Source organism: Pseudorca crassidens, chromosome 5 (assembly GCF_039906515.1).
Source record: "Pseudorca crassidens isolate mPseCra1 chromosome 5, mPseCra1.hap1, whole genome shotgun sequence".
Lineage (NCBI taxonomy): Eukaryota > Metazoa > Chordata > Mammalia > Artiodactyla > Delphinidae > Pseudorca > Pseudorca crassidens.
The window spans coordinates 77,529,235-77,537,109 of NC_090300.1; positions in this window are offsets into that span (position 1 = coordinate 77,529,235).

The following is a 7,875-nucleotide window of genomic DNA, read 5'->3' on the forward strand; positions in this document are numbered from 1 at the left end:
AATAAATCAGGAAGGGAAAAGATGATAAATTCAGTGATGACCCAACTAGAATTCAATGCCAGCCACCAGAGGCTGAGCTTCTCACATAATTAAAGAAGTATCAGCAATATTCTTCCTTTGAAGCCTGAGAAACAAATTGTACCTGTTTACAAGATCTTAAATGCCAAAAGGGGGAGAGTACTCAAGTTAACAGCTATCAAAAAGAAAAAACAAAATCCAGTTGTTAAAAGATTTCACCAATGGTCTGAATAAACTAAAAAAAGTACAAGGAAAGATGTTCTGCCTCCTGCGGGAAGTGGGAGAGTTAAAATACCAAGAGAAAACTCAGTAGTCGTAGAAACCCTCCCCACCTCGAAAACCTCAGTAAAATTACCTGCAGCCAAAAGTAAATAAAGCACATTTTTAAAATATTTTGGGGCTTCCTTGGTGGCGCAGTGGTTAAGAATCTGCTTGCCGATTCAGGGGACACGGGTTGGAGCCCTGGTCCGGGAAGATCTCTCATGCCGCGGAGCAACTAAGCCCGTGCACCACAACTACTGAGCCTGTGCTCTAGAGCCCGCAAGCCACAACTACTGAGCCCATGCACCACAACTACAGAGCCTGTGCTCTATACCCGCAAGCCACACTACTGAGCCCGTGTGCTGCAACTACTGAAGCCTGCGCGCCTAGAGCCCATGCTCCGCAACAGGAGAAGCCACCTCAATGAGAAGCCCGTGCACCGCAACGAAGAGTAGCCCCCGCTCGCCACAACTAGAGAAAGCCCACGCGCAGCAACGAAGACCCAACGCAGCCAAAAATAAAATAAATTAATTTAAAAAAATTTTGTACTTTCATTCTCTTCAAAACATAGGACCATATTCCAGGGACTGACTTCATAGTACCAATTTCTTGTTTGTAAACACATTCTTTATGGCAACAGTTCTTTCACCTGGAAATGCAACTGTTTTTACAAATTCAAATATTTTATTCTTCCCCCTTCTAATCTTTTTTTTTCTGTAATTAATTTGCCCTATTGAAAATATTTCCACTGAACTATTTCATACTTTTGTACATTTTGAATTTTTACTGTTGTACTAAGATTTTTTAATTCCTTTAATATTTATGAAATTGTGATATATCATACTTTTTTCCATTTTTGGACCCTCTTTTTTTCATGTGTAATTTCTTCATTCATTTATCCCCATACACATGCCAAATGGTATTAAAGTTCATGTGAAACTGGAACTTAAAGACCTATGTCTCTTTGTCTTATCGTCGGCAATTCGTTTCTCTAGATCCATTGAACGGATCCATTCTCTAGATCCTTTAAATAGATTGATTTTCAAAACTACAATGAGGTATCATCTCACACCAGTCAGAATGGCCACCATCAAAAAGTCTACAAATAATAAATGCTGGAGAGGTTGTGGACAAAATGGAACCCTCCTACACTGTAGGTGGGAATGTAAATTGGTACAGCCAGTATGGAGAACAGTACGGAGGTTCCTTAAAAAAGTGAAAATAGAGCTATCATATGATCCAGCAATCCCAATACTGGGCATATGTCTAGAAAAAAACATAATTCAAAAAGATACATGCACCCCAATATTCATTGCAGCACTATTTACAATAGCCAGGTCATGGAAGCAACCTAAATGTCCATCAACAGATGAATGGAAAAAGAAGATGTGGTACATATATACAATGAAATATCACTCAGCCATAAAAAAGAATGAAATAAAGAGATTTGCAGCAACATGCATGGATTTAGAGATTATCATATTCAGTGAAGTAAGTCAGACAGAGAAAGACAAATATCATAGGATATCACTTATACGTGGAATCTAAAAAAATGATACAAATGAACTTATTTACAAAACAGAAACAGACTCACAGACTTAGAAAACAAACTTATGGTTACCAAAGGAGAAAAGTTGCAGGGGAGGGATAAATTAGAAGGTTGGGATTAACATATGCACACTACTATATATAAAATGGATAATCAGAAAGGACCTACTATATAGCACAGGGAACTCTACTCAGTACTCTGTAATAACCTGTATGGAAAAAGAATCTGAAAAAGAATAGATATATGTATATGTATAACTGAATCACTTTGCTGTACGCCTGAAACTAACACAACATTGTAAATCAACTATACTCCAATATAAAATAAAATTTTTTAAAAATAAAGAGATTGATTTTGCTCAACAATTTGTCGTGCCTCACTGTATTTTCATTTTCACCCAATCCACATAATATTAAATCTCTTTTCATCATGATCATTTAAACTATCAATTCCCAGGTTATATTTGTTCCGTTTTCCCATTCATAATGTATTTATTTATTTATCGTATTTATTCGGATGAATGCTTCAGCAAAATTTGTAGCCATTTTTGCAATTAATGACAGTTTTTATTTCAAAACTGAAAAAAGAAAAAAAAGCTTAATTCAATCTATGTCACAATGCTCCCCACTCCCCAGCAGATCCAGCTGACAGAGCCGAGCGGAGCACCTCCTTCTGCAAACCTACTGCACTGTAGGTTGGTACTTAACACATGCGTAAGGTCTTTTCTCTGGGATATGATACATATTGCAGAATATCTGATAGTCTTCCATAAATATCAGTCCAGAAGATAATTTAAATACTGTTGGAACTTCTGGTAAAGAAGAGTGAGGTAACAAAACATCACCTTTAGAAACACAGCTGGATGTAACAAAAAAAAGAACTGAAGGTGATGCTAGCAACAAAGATGTCTGTGCCTCTTTCCCTTTGTCTCCACCTACCAGGCAGTCCTTTAGGAAAACAGTAGGAAATGGAGTTGGGGATGCAAAACTCACGTTTCTTTCAAGGGGAAAGCATAGCATGTTTGAAAAGTTAGAAAACTGGAGGGAGTTTCCCTTTCTAATCGACTGTTACGATCAAAGTGGAATTTTTGTTGTTGTTATCTCTCTTTCAAAGGAAGGATGTGCTGTGATGTGAAACACAGGCAACAGAGGGAGATAATATTGTTAAAGAAATCTAGTTCAAGAGAGTCAGGGTTGGCTTGAAAAGTTTAAGAGAATTTTCTTGCCGATTCTCAGAATCTTAGGAGAGGTGACAGATTGCAGCTTGACCACAGTCTTTCCCACAGATCTCCAAAAAATATTATCTATGAGGAGGGTGTGGGGAAGGTACACGGCCAAACCAAATTTCAAAGGGGATAAAATTGGCCTTTTGAAGAACAGAAGAAAAAAATTGGCCACTGAAAAGCAAGGCGAGGGCAGGCTATTTTATTAAGTGGTAAGTTATGTGGTGATATAAATAAGTATTTATGTTGATTATGGTGCTATAAATAGGTAAATAGGTAAATATGTGGCAACCTGTTGGCACCGCCTGTGTGCTTCACCCCAGGGGCCAGGATGTTATTTCAGCTAAATCTCATCAAGCATCTCATAGATAGCTAAGAGCGCATAGCAGCAAAATAAAACAGAATCTGATATTTAAATGATTCTTTCTAACACTGCAAAACTTTGGGGTAGAGCCCCACAAATAGAAGTATTTTAAGGGCATTAAGCAGGGGAGAAGTATATTTCTTTGGCAGTATCCCTCTATACGTATTACCTTATCCTTCCTTTTAAGGTCTCCAACCTTCTTATCTATTCTGTTGTTGCTCAAAAATGTCCTTTTTCTGGAGAGATACTATTTTCTGGATCCTGATTGATTTGAGAAGCAGCTGAGGATGTGCCCTTGCTGCAACATCTCAAGGAAAAGGTGAGCTGGGTTCCCTCGTGGAGGCTGGCGTCCCTGACCTACCCAGAGGAGCTTCCCACTCCCCCCTGCCCTTTTCCCTTTTTTCTTTATTTCTAACTTGCATTTTGCAGCACTGGTAAGACAACAGGAAGCCCTGGGCTTCCTCTCCAGGGCATTCAACTGAAGGGATGTACTCACCACATTGATAACAGTAGCCGGAAAAGAAAGAAAACACACCCACCCTCCAGAACGCATGACCCTCCCCCTCACTCTCCGTGTCCTCCCCGTGTGGTCCCCCTTCTCCTCGGAGCCTCACAGGCTCTATCAGGGTTGCACTATGGAGGCCACTCCAGTGTTCAAGCCAATTTTATCCGCATTAAAATTTGGATTGGCCCTGTACCTTCCCCATGCCCACCTCTCTGACAACGTTTTTTGGAGCTCTGTGGGAAAGATTGTGGTCAAACTGCGTTCTGCTAATGCCACTTCTCCAAAGATTTTGAGACTTTGAAACTTCTTCTCTCAGTTTCAGAAACACGTGTGATACGGTTGTCTAAAGTTATTAAGCGTGAATCATTGTGACACGGACTCCACTGGTATCAGTATTGCTATGCATGTTCTTAAATGAAAAATGGTTTGTTGGTTGCCCTTTATAAGCCAAACACCCTTGAAATCAGCAGGGGAGGGGCAGATTATTTGTTACAAACTCAGTGTGTCCAGTGATAAGAGTTAAATATAACCGAAGTTTGGAATCTAGTTTCCATATTTTTCATATGAAGGGTTCTGGAGGTGGGGCGAGTACAAGACTGAGTGCCTGAGGAATGACCGCAGGACCAAGAACAGCCAAAATGCTGCCGCGAATGGTCATTGCACTGGCATGACGATGGGACAAATTAAAACGAGAGCCGTGGCTAGCCTGTGTGTGAAAGATGCAAGCAGCTCTTGGGAGCAGTCACTGAAGACAGTTTTTAAGGACCACTGAGAAGTGTAATTTGAGAGAGACTCCATCTGGAATGTCGAGGCCCGTGCATTGCAGCCTTTCCTGGGGCTTAGCTGGCCCTGGTCTACTACTCCTGGTAACTAACGCTAAGACCAAGAACTGCCTGAGCTCTCAGATGTCCTAGAGTGAATGGGTCAGTGTCTTAAGAACTCCTAAGTTTCTGAGGGAGTACCATGTCCACTGATGTTTCACCTAACCTTTCTTCCCAGAGAAAATGCATCTATAAAAGTTGGGTTCTGCATTTGAAAAACTTGGTTATCCCAGAAATGGTCTCCTCCCTGGCAAAGATAGTTTCCTGGTCAGTCCCTTCCCCTACAATGAACCTTTAAAATCATGGTGAAAACTAGAATCCTTTTGCCTCAGCCTTTTGTCTTGATGGTTGAGTGGGAAGATGCTGCATGACTGACTGGAGGAGGAAGGAACTGAGTGAGATTCCTCTGTTGTAAATTACCTGCAGGCTGTCACCAAACCCTGCTGCTGCCTTCAGAACAGCCTCAGAAGGATGGGTGACCTTCAACTACTCTGGACTTCCTCACCTCTGCACCATATGAACCTTTGCACTTTTGCCATTTTACCAGCAAATGTGTGCTATTCAGTAACAACCAGCTGCCTACAGATTGCTCTAGACTGACAGTTTGTTAGACTTGATAGAGATGATCAAGTTGTTGAAGCTGCTGTCTCTTCTCCAGCCTAATGCTAAATGTCGTTATCACAGTTCTCTGTGACCATGGGCAAATCTGAACTGCTCTCAGCCTAGGGTTTTCCCAATTTAAGTGAAATATTCCACATAAAGCACTTAGCACAAAATAAAGGCTTGGTAATTGTTGATGAGGATGGAGTAGAAGACGCTGGTTAGTGGGGAGTATTTTTCTTTTTTTTTTAATGTCTGAAACATTTATATTAACATATTTCCAAACAAATAACCCAAAGAAAGTTTAGTATTAGTTGGTTTTTGGTTTGTTTGTTTGTTTTTTTATACTGCAGGTTATTAGTCATCAATCTTATACACATCAGTGTATACATGTCAATCCCAATCTCCCAATTCATCACACCACCACCCCCCAGCCCCCACCGCGGTTTTGCCCCCTTGGTGTCCATACGTTTGTTCTCTACATCTGTGTCTCAAATTCTGCCCTGCAAACCAGTTTCATCTGTACCATTTTTCTAGGTTCCACATACATGCGTTAATATATGATATTTGTTTTTCTCTTTCTGACTTACTTCACTCTGTATGACAGTCTCTAGATCCATCCACACCTCAACAAATGACCCAATTTCATTCCTTTTTATGGCTGAGTAATATTCCATTGTATATATGTACCACAACTTCTTTATCCATTCATCTGTTGATGGGCATTTAGGTTGCTTCCATGACCTGGCTATTGTAAATAGTTCTGCAATGAACATTGTGGTGCATGTCTCTTTTTGAATTATGGTTTTCTCTGGGTATATGCCCAGTAGTGGGATTGCTGGATCATATGGTAATTCTATTTTTAGTTTTTTAAGGAACCTCCGTACTGTTCTCCATAGTGGCTGTATCAATTTACATTCCCACCAATCTTTTTCTTTTCTTTATAACACTTTTTCTCTACCTGTCGTGTTTCCTTTGGCCCCATGCCATCGCAACCACAACATTATTTTAGAGACGGTCCAAGGCTGGAATCTCCTCCCTCTCCAATTTGGGTTACATTTAAATATACTACTTGTAATATGATGAGGTGCCCATCCATAGGAATCAGAGGAACAACCATCTCTGGGTGATTTGCCTTTATACCTCCAGTTGCATTCGTAGCTGTCTGTGGCGCCCGGATACAAGTACCAGCATTTCTCTGGCTCAGTATTACTGAATAAACAACCAACTCACCCAGGGCCCCAGAAGGAACCAGATAGGTGAATGTAAGAATTGCATTTAAACAAGGATAACTCTAGGAGGATTTATAAAGGGACTGTTTACAGAGGGGTGGGCAGAGAAAGGCAAACCACAAGGGATAATGCAATCACACAGGGCTGGTGATGCCAGAGTTGTTCCCCATCCCTAGGCCCAGAAAGAAAGAAACCATGAAGTAAGTGGTTCCTAGAAGCCCAAGGCAGAGGTGTGTGTGGAAAGGGCCACCTTGAGAGGCATGTGAGCTTTGGTTGTGAGTGCAGCTGGTTTGAGACAAATCCAGATGGAGGGGTCAGGAGAATGAAGACTCTGGCCTCACTTTCTTCCTTCTCTCCGATCTACCAAGGCTCCTTCTCAGCTAAATACAATAGGAAGCCAGAGGGAGCCCACTGAGGTCAGCCTCCTGGAGCAGTATAGAGAAGGGTAGAGAATGGATCTAGAGAAGCAAATGGAAGAAATTTGGCACATCACATAGATAAAAGTGGGCCATGCATGGACCAGCAGTGCCCAAAGACGACCAGTGATATGAACCAAGGATTATAGTTGATCCAATTTCTCGCAACTAGGGTCCTTGAAAAAATCAGTGGACCCCTAATAACTTATTTTGGGCATCTAGAAAAGCCTTAAGATTTTGTTTTGTGATGGGATTTTCAAAATCGACACTATTGTTACTTATGCTAACAGTCCAAACTCTGACATTATTTATCTTTGATTCTGAATATTCTCCTGTCTGAATACTCTGGCTTGTGGCATCCGGGGGTGGCCCCCACTTCCCACCCACTGAGGAAGAATTGCTTGGTGCTCCATCTGGCTGTATGGGAGAACTTAGGCAGACACCATGCTGGTCTCCCCAGGGAACTCTGGGGACAGGCTCTGTGGGTCCTCCCCCTCTGGCACCTGCAGAGTGGACATCAGAGTGTACTCTTCTCCTGCAGGTAGAGGTGGGAAAAGCAGAACAAAGGTACAGAATTTGCTGGAGAAACCACAGCTCAGGACTGGAGGCAGAAATCCCCCTGCTCTTACCTTTCTTCTTACTACACGGAAATAAACTTGGAAAACAGCCTTTGGACCCTAGTGATGAACTAGCAGACTAAGAAAAGCTTACAGCCTTCTGAAGTTCCTGCCACAGGCAGGGGTAGGGTTCTGTCCTAATGTCTTCTCAGTTTGCTCCATCCTGCAAGGCTGGCGCCTGAAAACAGGTACAATGGGTGGCGAGCTACATGGTATGACTGGAGGGGCTTCAAAAGGCCTGCCTGACCCCAAACTATCTCCCTTGCTGGC